Genomic DNA, 13309 nt, shown 5'->3' on the forward strand with positions numbered 1-13309 from the left:
TTCGCTAAAGTATTCAATCGCGATAATCGTCATAATTGATTTGTCAGGTTTTGTGCGTCGCCCCTCAATCGCCACTTCAATAAATCATAACCGAAATCTACTTTAAATATATTGCGATTACCCGTATTATAACGGGAGATCACTGGCAGACTTGTTGGCTAGTAAATAATTTCTCTATTATTCGTGTTCTTTAAAAGGATTATATACCACTAAAATTACTGTAGTAAAGTCAAGAACTGCAGTTTATTAATTGCAATGTTGTATTTAACCAAGTGAAACGAGTTTACAATAGACTCGTTAAAACGGGATATTATTGATATGTAATGAGCTGTGAAATTATAAGCTCACTGAGAGATGGCTAGTAAGCGAAAAGAGCCTTTTGCATACCTGTGCCCGCCCTTGTTAATTGTGCGTTTTGATTGATCTGATCTGCTTCGGTTCTTGTCTGCACGCATCGTAAATTTAGAGTATAAAAGCTTAAGAATAACTAATATAAATCCATAGTTCTTTTCAAACAATCTTTTATAACTTTATTGAACTGATTTGAGCGCGACAGAACGTCTCCATGTAGGGGTTGGGCCTACACGGGCCACTGCGTATGGGAGGTTTCGTTCTTTTTGTGACGCATCACGTTCTCGATTTCATGAACTTGAGACTCAAAGTTAAATACAGGGAAATGAAACAAATAAATAAATGGTTTATAATATCACTATACAAACTATTACCTCCAAGGTCAATCTCATCGATTTAATGGGTTTTTTGTTGGTATTACTGTTATGTTGAGGTTTCTATTGAATGCGCCCGTTTGTAATAGTCCCTGATTAATCTACCTAAAATATTAAAGCATGTAGGCCAGCTACCTGGCTATGGCGTATAGGAAGGTTAATAGGAACTCCCCACCACCCACATACTGTACTGTATTTAGTGCCCATGATGACATTGTGCACCCAGGATAGATCCACAGTTGATTTTGAAACGCCGCCGCGCGCGCCATACTGCAAATCTTGTTTCCACTTAAGTGTGGTTCCCACTAGAAGGCCGGCAACGCATCGACGCACATGCTGTATTGCGTTATCACAAGTGGGAACCGACGACGCAATACGCAATAGTGCTGCAAACATCGTAGGTTTGATTTCACGCAGGCGGAAGCGAGAACATAATTATTGGAAGGGCATTTTATTACGTTGCGTAAATTGCGTTACGTTGCGTCGCTAGTGAGAACCAAGCTTAAAGCTGCTCTGTCTACATTATCAAACCATATGTGAAAAAAAAAATGTGATGTCCCCATATATGGACATGATGATGTCATATCACTACCATTTTGGCATATCACTACCATAACACTTTTTTTGTCAAATTAGTTTGATAGTGTAGACAGAACTTTAGATGCAATGCAACGCAAGTTTAGCTTACCACCATCACAAGCGACAGCGACAATTTCCAGTGCGATGCGCTTACGTTCTTGCGTGCGCCCAAGTGGGAATCAAAGATTTCCATACAACTCGGGATACTCTCCATGAAGTGCAAAGGGTTTCAATTTGTTAGGAGTTGGCATCTCTGGGAACTTAGCAGCTGGGATTTTTATTTTAAAAAGTAATTAATGCTTTATCATACAATGTGAATGAATGCTTATAGGCCTATAAAGTAAAAAGTTGCTCCCTAATCTAACTCCTTAATATTAATAGGATTTTTAAACCAGGAAGGTTTATAAAAACATAAAGTTGTGAACAAACATCAATAACTTCTTTCATTGTGAAAACAATACTGTTTACGCAGATATCAAATTAACACAACAACGTGTTGCGAGGCGAAGAAGAATTGTATCGATTCGATAAGGTGATTAAATCCTTCATAGCTTGTATCCGAGACTCTTTGCCACAAGTGTGATAATTACACATATCATTTTCATTGTGCTATTTATCACATTCATTAAGATTTCAAAACAATAATAAAAATCACCGTTGGGGCTGTTTGTAAGCAAATAGAGGTTGCTAAGACAAAGCGTATAGTTTCTATACACTGCACTTTTTGAGCACCAAATTACCTTGACCCATATTTATATAGGGCTCTTTATTCTTATGAATTAATTGAAATAAACGAATAATTTAATCATTTTAATTTTATTTAATCATAAATCATAATCATATACTTCTGTGGTGGATAAAAATGTACAAGGATAATTTAGTTGAGTTTTAAAAAATTAATTATTATTATATTTATACTCAAAATGATAAAGATGCTTGGCCGGCAACAAATATTGCTGCTATATTACGTTTTCCGGATTAAGATGACGTTAGGCATGTACCGTTAAAATGTACCGGTATTATGACGTAAATTTTCCTATGGTCTCGTGCGTTCTATTTTTATATCGTTATTGCAGCCTAGGTGTCTATAGGCTAAATGATCAAGTGATGATCATAAAGGTATTTTCATTTCCTGATGATCAAATAAAGATTGAAACGTTGAATCATGGCTTGCTTCTCGTTGTTTGGAGTCAGTTTTTTAACAATGTTATTTAAAGGTATTTTTTTTGCATGTTAATTGCGATAATTTTATTTTCTATCATTCTGAAATCTAAAACATAAAAATAAAAAAATTTATAAAGAAAAATATAAATAAATATTACCAAATGTGCTGGTAAGGAATACTGTAACATTTTCTTTGATCTTTCCGAATAATGTTTTATTCATTTTTATGTAGCGAATACGATAATTTGTGTTAGTGTTCATTAATTATTACTTTATATTATGTGATCAAGGTATAATGAAACAAAGGGCACGAAACCGACACTAATTTAACGAAATGCAAATGATTAGTAAGTAAAATATCAACGGGCAGAATTAATAATTAATATTCATGGCGAAATATTATGATAAAGCGCCTATTTTACATTCGTGTTGAGATTGAGCTAGTGGCAGTCGTTATTAAGGGCAGGGTGTCAAAAAGTAAGTCTCTTCGATATAATTGATAAATGAGAAGACTACAGTAACAATTATAATCATAGTCATTTTTTATATTATTGTTTTTATATTTTTATCATCATTATTAATATTAACATGAGGCATAAAAATAATATGATGGTATATAATCATCGCTAATTGATGTAATTGTCTTTTTATACATCTTATTATTTATAGTTTCCCACAAAGTAGAAAGACAGAAAAACTGTAATAAAACTGAAAGTCTTTCCATTAACAAAAAGAAATAATGTTATTGTACTTTTTTAAATCCTCTTTTATTTTACTATTTATAGCTTTTCACAAACCGAGATACAAAGTAGATATAGTCAAAACTGTCTGAAGTCTTTCTTACTTTTAACAAAAACAAAATACTGAATAAAACAAATAGTTATAAATAGTTATTAATAGTAGGCCTATGTTTAAGTTCCGTATCAATACTTAGTATTTCGATTCAATTATCCTAACGTTTTTACTGTATGTAACCATTTTTTAAACTTTCTTTACACTTTTTGCCATAATATATTAGGCCCTAAATTAGTTCATTTCTGGACATTTGATGTTTGAAAGCAACATGTACATATGTAATATGAGACGATATCGAATGACACAACAATACTGGCACTGAAATAATATTCTGTATTGAGTGACATATTGTATTCCCCAGTATCTACAGAGTATATCCCCAAGTCGATACGGTCTGGGTACGAGATGGACAGCTCGACAAGATAACACATCATTGAAGGGACGCTATCAGGAAGTATCGGACACATTACGTCGTGTGTAATACTACATCAACACACATGCGGGCGCCTTGTCACAACGTTGTTATATCGTGCTTACACTGTAAAAATAGTGTTTAGATCTTAAACATGTATTTTTTACTCATTTTTTCCATACATTTAGCCTTAAACATGTTTAGATTTTGAACATGTTTAGGTTGTAAATACATTCTAAATATGTAGTCTGTATCCAACTCAACATATCAGTGACGTGTTGATTGTTAAACATGTGGAGCAATATAAAGACACGTTTAGGTTTTTTAAAATAGTTTTTAAAAACACTATTTTTAAAGTGTAGTTTCGATGGTTATTTATTTCAATACAAAATAATCATATTCAGATATATGTATTGTCCAAAATACAAACACTACCACAAATAGCCAGAAGGCTGAAACTGGAAAATGTTACAATAGAAAAGTTAAAATTCATAAGAAAATATAATATAATATACATATACATTTTTGTACAATTTTACATGTATAACTGAATGAATTACTTGTATAACATGTATAGGCAATTAAATATAAAAACAGTAAACAACATTCAAATTAAAATGGTTTCTCAACAGTCATGGGTAAATGGCAAAAGGCTTAGGCCCTACTACTTTCTAGGAATTGTATGTGATTATTAAAGATATTCTATATTGTTTTGACAATTAACTCACTTTGTAACATGACCACATCCCCTTAAATTCCGCATACAAATTAAAATGCAAATGATAATTGAATTGAGTTCTTCACTTCATTTCACCATTTTTATTGAAGGTCTCCTTCCACTCCCCTCCCAAACCTCAATTTCAAAATCTGGATGCGCCTCTAACGATAATTAATAATTATTATTTTCTATGGAAGGCCGTTGTCTTGGTTTGAACAAAAATGGCCAAAATGTGAAACCAACTGAAAAGCAAATATGATATGTGCACTGCACAAATACATCTAATAAATTACCATTGAAGTATACGATGCTTTATATAGGCCTACAGAGGTTTAGTTAAAAAGACAAAGAAAATAGGCCAGACTAAATAAATTATATAAATTTATGCGGATGGCGGTTTGGTTGACTACCATTTTTGGAATTATTCGTGGAGTCGCAGGTATAAAATTTATTCTCTGCCACTAGAATAAAATTGTTGGGGCACCTTTTAATTCCCCTTTACCCTATGTATTCTAATTCTATATAGGCCTAGGCCTAAATAGAATATTTTTTTTCGACGGATGTTCGGTAATTCTCGTCACAATCAGGTCACCATGAATTCACAAACTATGAATAATATAGTTACATGACGTAACAGAAGTCTTACTCGACATTTTCATTCGAATAAGATGGATGAATACATTTGAAACCGTCAAAACACACAATATGTCTCATTCCTCTTTAAAATGGTTGCGCCATACTTTGAGCCAGACTCAATCGTGCTTCGGAAACACCGGCAAAGATCATTATTTAATAGTAAAAGTAGCGTAATTTAGTGAAGTATTTACAGGCTTTGACATAAGCTAAGTATCGTGGAGGCAGCTGACATAAAACCATCTGCTCTAATGTACATTACAGTGAAATAAGAACCAGAAAGGTGGTAAAGGTTGTACAAACCAATGAATAATAACACTATCGGTATGTTTCACTGAATAAAATAAATACAAATCAACACTACTTCGGTACCGTAATATCTCTTTATTCTCATTCATCATTTTATAAATCATGTAGTACCGTAGTAGGCCACATATCACAGTATACATTGTTAGGCCTATTTGTTTTATACAGAAACATTAAGTCTACAGTAGTACAGTATTGAGTTTACACTATCAAACTTTATGTGACAAAAAAATGTGATGTGCCCATATATGGACATGATGATGTCATATCACTACCATGTTTAAGCATATCACTACCATATTTGGGCATATCATACTTTTTTTGTCAAACTAGTTTGATAGTGTAGACAACTTTATAGCAACAATTCAATGGGAAGTCATTAAATCATTTTGTTATATTGAACCAAAATCCAACAACGTGTCGTGTTTTTAAAAAATTCATCGGAATATTTGAAATTTATTTTTCAAACTAGTCTTAACTTAGGTCATGTAGGCCTACTTTGGATCGATGTTGACGCTATTTTGAGTAGAGTTATATACGATTTAAGTAGTAAGTAGTTTTTAATGTTACTAAACTATGCATTATACTGTATGTAATATTTTTTATCACGAGACAATAAAAAATGGAAACATTGTTACGGTTCTTTTTAGTTTATTTATTAACTTAAGATGGATATTTAAAATAAATTAGTAATTATTTCGTTTCCTCACGAAGTATGACTTCAAACAGTTATTTTAATTTGCATATGGAGACTTTCTGTCCAACCAAATTGTCCAATATTTCTTGATATAAAACGACAAAACTCAGCTCAAGTTGAGAGCCTTGGGACATCATGAAAGTTTTTGCTTAATGCTTAAATTTTAATTAGTCTCCCAGTTACTTTGCTTAAAAAGTTACAGTATCACATCTATTGCTAAAGGTAACGAGGGCATGTCAGCACAAAGAGCACCGACACTGGCATGTAATTATTGTCCTAACTAGTTAGCGGGTACTCAGTCGGGTGATGCTGGGAGAGGCCTGTGTACAATAGGTCTGCAATATAATCAATCAGACCAATGACATACACGTTAATACCCACTGAACAAATACCAACAACATGCAAAGAAGCTGCATGCCTATAGAGATGATAAAAAGACACCGATCCTAACTTTGCCGATGTACTAATGCGCCGCATACTTTCAATGCTGAGAGGAACATCGTAGGCCACTTCTGCGAGATGTTCTGGATGGCGCCTGGTATTCAAGAGGGCCTATAGTTTGCTCAACCCCTGTATGCGCGCGACACAACAAGTTGCTTACGGCAAGGCTAGCTATCGGCTCCTAATAAGGCAGTAATGCAATTTATTATACAATTACTACTATATCGGGCCAATAATTCTCTGACGATGATATTGTATCCAATGCATGAACTACGGACCGCTGACTGAGATATGAGGCGCCGACACATCGAAATACTAACTCGCAACATGAGTGACGTATATAATGTTCAGTGAAACATATACAAGACATCGACTTGCAATCTAGAAGGCGATGAGAAATTAATTTCTGTGTTGGTTTTTCTGGTAATTACTTTACACCCGACCTTTCTTGTTCACTCATTAATTTGTTTGGAATTTTAATCAACACTTGACGGCTTTCGAGTGATGGCAGTCAGGAGAAAGCCAACTTAATAACCTTTTCCAGGTTAATAAACTGAAACATCTGACAATTCTGTTAAAGAGTTACAGAAATATAAAATAGTTTGCAACGTTTTAACTTTAAAGATGTATTGTCCCCCAAAAACATGAAAAATGAAGATTAATTAAATCAGACTTTGAGTATGTTATTTTGTAGTTTTAATAAAGTTAATCACTTCCATAGAAAAAAAAAACGAAAAAAAAATGTTTTCACTTATAAAATGACAAAATAAATGGTCAAATTTAACCAAAAATCCATTGGCTGGCAGCAAATTTGACAATTTTTTGCTTTAAATTACATTTTTTCAGTTAAATACATTTTTTTTCGATCCAATTTTTGGTCAAAGTGAATAACTATTATGTTACATTAAAATGGAATATTCAAAAAAAAATTTTTAAGAATTATTTTTTCAGGGGACAATACATCTTTAAACCTTTTTTACCCGATGTTGCGAGTCTTTCAAGTTTGTATTATGGGATGTTATTTTGGCAAACCCAGTTTACTGATGTGGATGGAATTTGTTTTAATACAATAATGGCATTAATATTCTGTTTAAAATTCTTGTGCAAGTTTGTTTTATATTATTGTTAAATTTCATTACAGACGTTATAGTGATTTTTCATAGTGAAACTCCTTTAATTTGTGCTGTATTTTTTTTTAAATCTTTTTTATTATTGTTTTCTAGAAATTCGTTCTAAATACAGTAATATAAAATATTGTACTTTTATGTGTAGTGTTACGTAATACAATAATGGTATTAATATTGAAATCCTTGTGCAAGTTTGTTTTATATTATTAAATATCATTACAGACGTTATAGTGATTTTTCATAGTTAATAGTGATTTTTCATAGTGAAAGTGATATTTTTGCTGTATTTTTTTTCAATCGTTTTCTAGAAAATTCGTTTTAAATACAGTACCGTAATATAAATCTTGTACTTTTGTTTGTAGTGATTTTCTACTCATACACAAAATTTGTTAATTTATAAATGTCGTATACTGTTCCACTGGAAAGTATATACAAAATGATTTTTGTTCCTCTTGATAACAGTTTGTTAGCGTATGTTTATTAAACTCTCTGGAATTTTGTATTTACAGTATTTTCTTCCACAGCACCAATTTTTTCGGTATCTGTTTTTAAAAACACTCATTTTGTAGGCCTACTTTAATGTAGAAACGTTTTTACCCCACCCAAGAATAATTTTTCTTAAATTTCTTTATCATAAATTAATTTTTTTTTTTTTATTTATTACTTTTTCACTTTTCTTTAGAATAGAAACTTTGCCAAAAAGAGTTTTTTTATAGCTGAATTTTATAACATATTTTTAATCATTCTAAATATAATTGGGTAATATATCACCAATTATGTTTGCACTTTTCAGAAACATTAAAAAGGCGTTTTTATTAACTTAGGGAACATTATTAATTTTCTTCCTTTCTGAAAAAACAATATGAATAATAAGGCGTCGGTTTTCTTAAACCTTGGAAAAACATAATTTTTATTAATTTTCTTACGGGTTCTTTAGGCTGTCATGGCCGAGTAACCAGGTTTCCAATAAGTTGAAATTGTGGGAATTACCTCGATTGCAGTGTTTTTATTAATTGACTAATTTAAAGGTAATAGAAGAACGACAGATTTTACTAGACCTGGGTGTAATGCATTGGACCATAAAACTGCCAACAGTTAAATACACTTGCTCTGTATTCAATCAACGGTTAATTGCTTCGTAAACTTTAACAATTATTGAGTTAATCCAATTTATTTCTTTCAATAAGTTGTCTGAAAGATGTTTACCTGACGCCCATACTTCAATGTCTATTGCAGAAAAATGAAATGACTGTATTGAAAATGTATTTAATGTTTAATCTATCATTTGGATTGTTACAGATGTACCACTGTTTGCATGGTTTTTACTCATGTTTATAGGCTTTTTTTGTGGTCAAATAACATCGTGGTGATTAGGTATTCAATGTGAGGTTTTACTGAGTAGATATGCAGGCCGCTCACGGCAGCCTATTGGCGTCACACTTAATTCGCCGGCTAACAAGGGACAAACTCTCCTCCACCATCCGTCATGATGAATTTAGTAGGCTGCTCATGAATCGCAATGCTCAAAAAGAAATGCAGGCTACAATGTTATTTTTGCTAATTAGAAACCGTTGATGTATTGCACGACTCGCTCCCTTGTATTGTACGGCGGGTAACAATTAGTAACAGTAGGGCTACTCAAATTGAAAACACATATGCGCACCAAGCAGGACTTTAAGGTCAAAGGGTTAACCTCTCCCGGTTATATATAAATATGGGAAAAACTGCTACAATTGCATTACAATTAGGTATGTCATCAAAATTCGTATTCTCTAGATTCTTTAAAGAGGAACGACAATTTTTTGTTTAAATGTTTTTAGAAGGAAACGCATACGAGTTATATTTACAAGATTGTAATTATGAATTGTAACAGTATCATATTGGAATCTGATTTGTCAGTCGTATTGACATAGCGATTACCTCAATATGCTATACAAACACAAATCGCAGTTGGATATCATTCCGCGAAAAGAAACTTTTGATATCCACTATCATCCAGCAATATGTCTCAAGCAGTGGATAGCCCCAAGATCTTTGCAGTGGTATGTACAAAATTGGTCGAATCTTCAAGTAGAGTCGGCAAACAACAAAGGCCTGATCAAAGGCGGAGACGCGACACTTTTGGTATCATGTTGTGTTTTCCTTCCATTGTAATTGAGATAAATCAGATTTACGCGAACCGATCTTCAAAAAATCATTACCTAAAATTTGCAACTTTCTTTCAAAATCAAAAAATAAATTGAAAATTACATCACACAGGCGTATGTATTTAAAAAGTAAATAGCAAGTTAATTAAAAAGAAAGAATTGTTGAAATGTTGAAATGCAATTTCCGTTTTGAATGATCGCACTACTGGTAATTATTCGTTGAAATAACCAAACGTTTAACAACAACAACAAAAAGTATCAATATCGCGCGAAAATTAAATGTTTAGGCCTAAGTGTTTCTTAAAATGTTTAAAACAACGTACAATATGTTAAGCATATCAATCACGTGTAGAAATTAAAGAAACCAAACGCATTATACATTTTTTTAAATATTATTTTTATTTATTTATTATTATTTAGGTATACATTAGATTTAAAAATGCAAAGACCATGCAAGAATCTAAACAAAACACCCGATTCTGTAGCTGTCACTAGGTAGATCCTAACTGACTATTGACAGTCATCTAGATGCGAGTCTAGGTGCATTATATTTATTAAGTGTTTTTTTCTCTTATGTGGGGATTTCACCCACTTTTATTTCTTGTATAAATATGCATATTTAATTTTATATAATAAATGTATAATTGTATTTAATCGTTATATTTATATTATAAATATCGTGTTCATAAATCTGTATCTATAACTTGTCTTATACATACAATCATTATTATAAAATAACTACAGTACAGTATTGTGTTTATATTTGAATAAGTCATTTACTGTAAGTATTCAAACTTATTTCTGACCAATAATTTAGACATAATATTATATTCATTAATATGTTAATTATGTGTTATATTTATTAAGTTATATAACATTTTTCCCGTGATCTTTAATGATAGTTACTTGGCCTATCTAGAATTCTTTGGGGTTTTTATGTTAAAAGTTCCACGAAGTCGTGCGTTTCTCTCCCTTTAGTTCCAATATCTGTATCAAATAATTTGATTTCAAAGTTTTCAATCAGTTTAGTTATCGTGCAACTGTATCTATTGTCAATGTTAAATGTTTCATGTAAGTTCATAACCTCTGACATTTGACTCCTACTCCACTGAGGAAACTGTCACTTTTTAAAAGAATATTTTCCCAAATGTAGTATTGAGTTTATCTGCGATTGTCAGTTGCCTATTCCTCAACGACATCAATTGATCATTTTTGGCAATAATGTGGACTTCATTTTACATTTATCGCACTTCTGGGAGAAATATCAATGTCATAAATAATGAATAATGAGTAAAACAAAAGTTAGACATTTAAGTTTTACATTAGTTTCTGTAATTTTTTTGGGAGAAATTTCATTTCCTTTTGATTGAGTCATTTATTATTAATATGTTTTCTTTTTAAGCCCATTCCCTTGTCAATTATATGCCATTTTGGTAAAACTGTTGAAATCGCCCAAAGACATTAATTTTTTTTAAAACGAATATATTTTCCAAAGGTTTATTTAATTGTGATCGATAAACCTAAAAAATAATCGTACTTGAAAGTACAATGAAAAAAAAGACATCCATGAATATAAATGAATTACCGGTATTAATGTTATATAGGCCTATAGCCTACATTTTTTTTATTTTAAGTCCTTGAACAAAGGCCTACAGATATTAAATACTGTTAAAATCTTTTGATTTTAATGCTAAATCAAAAACTTGAAAGAAGTAGTGGATACAAAAAAATATAATTACAAAGTATAAATTCTTATTCTTCCTTGTAACATAAAATATAATGAAGCAAAGGATCTTTAAATTATGCATTTTTAAGTTAGTTTTTAGATTGATCTTATCGCTTTGTTTATTTTCATATTTTTAAATGTAAGTTAATCTAAGGATGAAGGTGAAGGTCCAATACTCAATGTTTTTGAACTCAGTTAACCTCTTTAGATCGGTACGTTATGCCTATTTTTCGGTTTGTCGGTCGGTCCTTCGGTTCGATGGTTCGACTGACTATCACACGCTATAGCGTGTTTTACCAGAACAATTTTTCATTCAAAATTCCGCATACGATAGAATTAAAGATTTCCAAAAATCCACACATTCTTTGTAATGACGGTGAATTCGAACTTTGACCTCATATTAAAGAGTAATAAATCACACCATTAAAGTTTTATAGAAATGTTGCATTATTTATGGATATGGACAATAAAATAAGGGTATGTACTGGTATGACAATATTTATATGACTTTGTTGTGAATGCCTATATATCGTGGCATGCTGGAAGTGAAAGATCATAATGCTGGCCATTACATATTTAATATAAACATTAAATTAATATAATAACAACATAAACGTAAGGTAAGGTATCATATAGAATGTTATCCCTTTATCTTTATAGGCCTATTATTTCAAATAGTATTACTGTATAATGTAACATGAAAATAGTGTAATTGGTTAGGCATATTTTTACATTGCCTCTTTATATTATATTATATCTTCAATATTTATTTGTTGGCTTTGGACTTTTTTGCTGGTTTCATACATTACATTTTTTTAAATCGTCAGTAATATTTAACTTAAATTTATTAACTATCAAAAATGTATTTATTTTATTTAAGAATTAGGCCTATATCATAATTCTTTCCATTTTATTTTCCGATGATCGTGAGCTATTTTTAAAGTAATATATTCACATTTATACTTGTCATTCATAACTTATAATAAACCATGATCAACTGCATTTTGATAGTATGGTGAGGTTCAATTATACAACCTCTGTTTCTTAATCCTATCGAGATTAGTTTAGGATTATCGTGATCCACACTTAATCCCTCTTAACACAGGGATTGGGATAACAATCGACCACCAACCTAAAAGGTCTCTGAAAAAAATAAGATGAAAAAACATCACAATATATTTATCATGCAAAATTACAGTATTTATTTATTACTTGAACTTGCGAGTATAAGATAGTAATAAGTGTGCAATTAGGAATGTGAAACGAGAAACGCGATGAAATCAAAACAACAATATTAATCAAACGTATTTAAATAGTTGACTTACTGTTTTGTTTATGTTGGCAAAATAAATACATATAAACGAATAGATTCGTTTATTTTGTAGCTCCATTAGTAATGACTCTCAAATTAATAATCAAAGGCGAAATATTTATTTATATGAAAAACCATTATTTCTCTATAGAAAAACTAATGAAAAACGATAGGAAAACAATTTTTAAAAACCTTCACCTACCTTTCCGTAGAGGGTTCTGTCTGTGACGTCACAGCTCGAGACGCGCGTTCAAGTCTTGGTGAAATGGTATTATATGTTTCGTACGCGCGCGTCACGTTGGTACGCACGCGTCAACGTTATACGCACACGCCACTGATTATTTATGCATTTCATTATAATATTGACATCATGTGGACACGTTTAACATCTAATTAATGTTAGCATAGTGATATTAAAGTTGACTATAAAAATATATCTATGAAAGAAGTTAGTGAGAAGCAGGTTTTATTGGCCGATCAAGATTTACGATGTAGTTGATTGCGTTTTCGAAATTGTATCAATCCTG

This window comes from Antedon bifida, chromosome 3 (genome assembly GCF_963402885.1).
Source record: "Antedon bifida chromosome 3, ecAntBifi1.1, whole genome shotgun sequence".
NCBI classification, from domain to species: Eukaryota; Metazoa; Echinodermata; class Crinoidea; order Comatulida; family Antedonidae; genus Antedon; species Antedon bifida.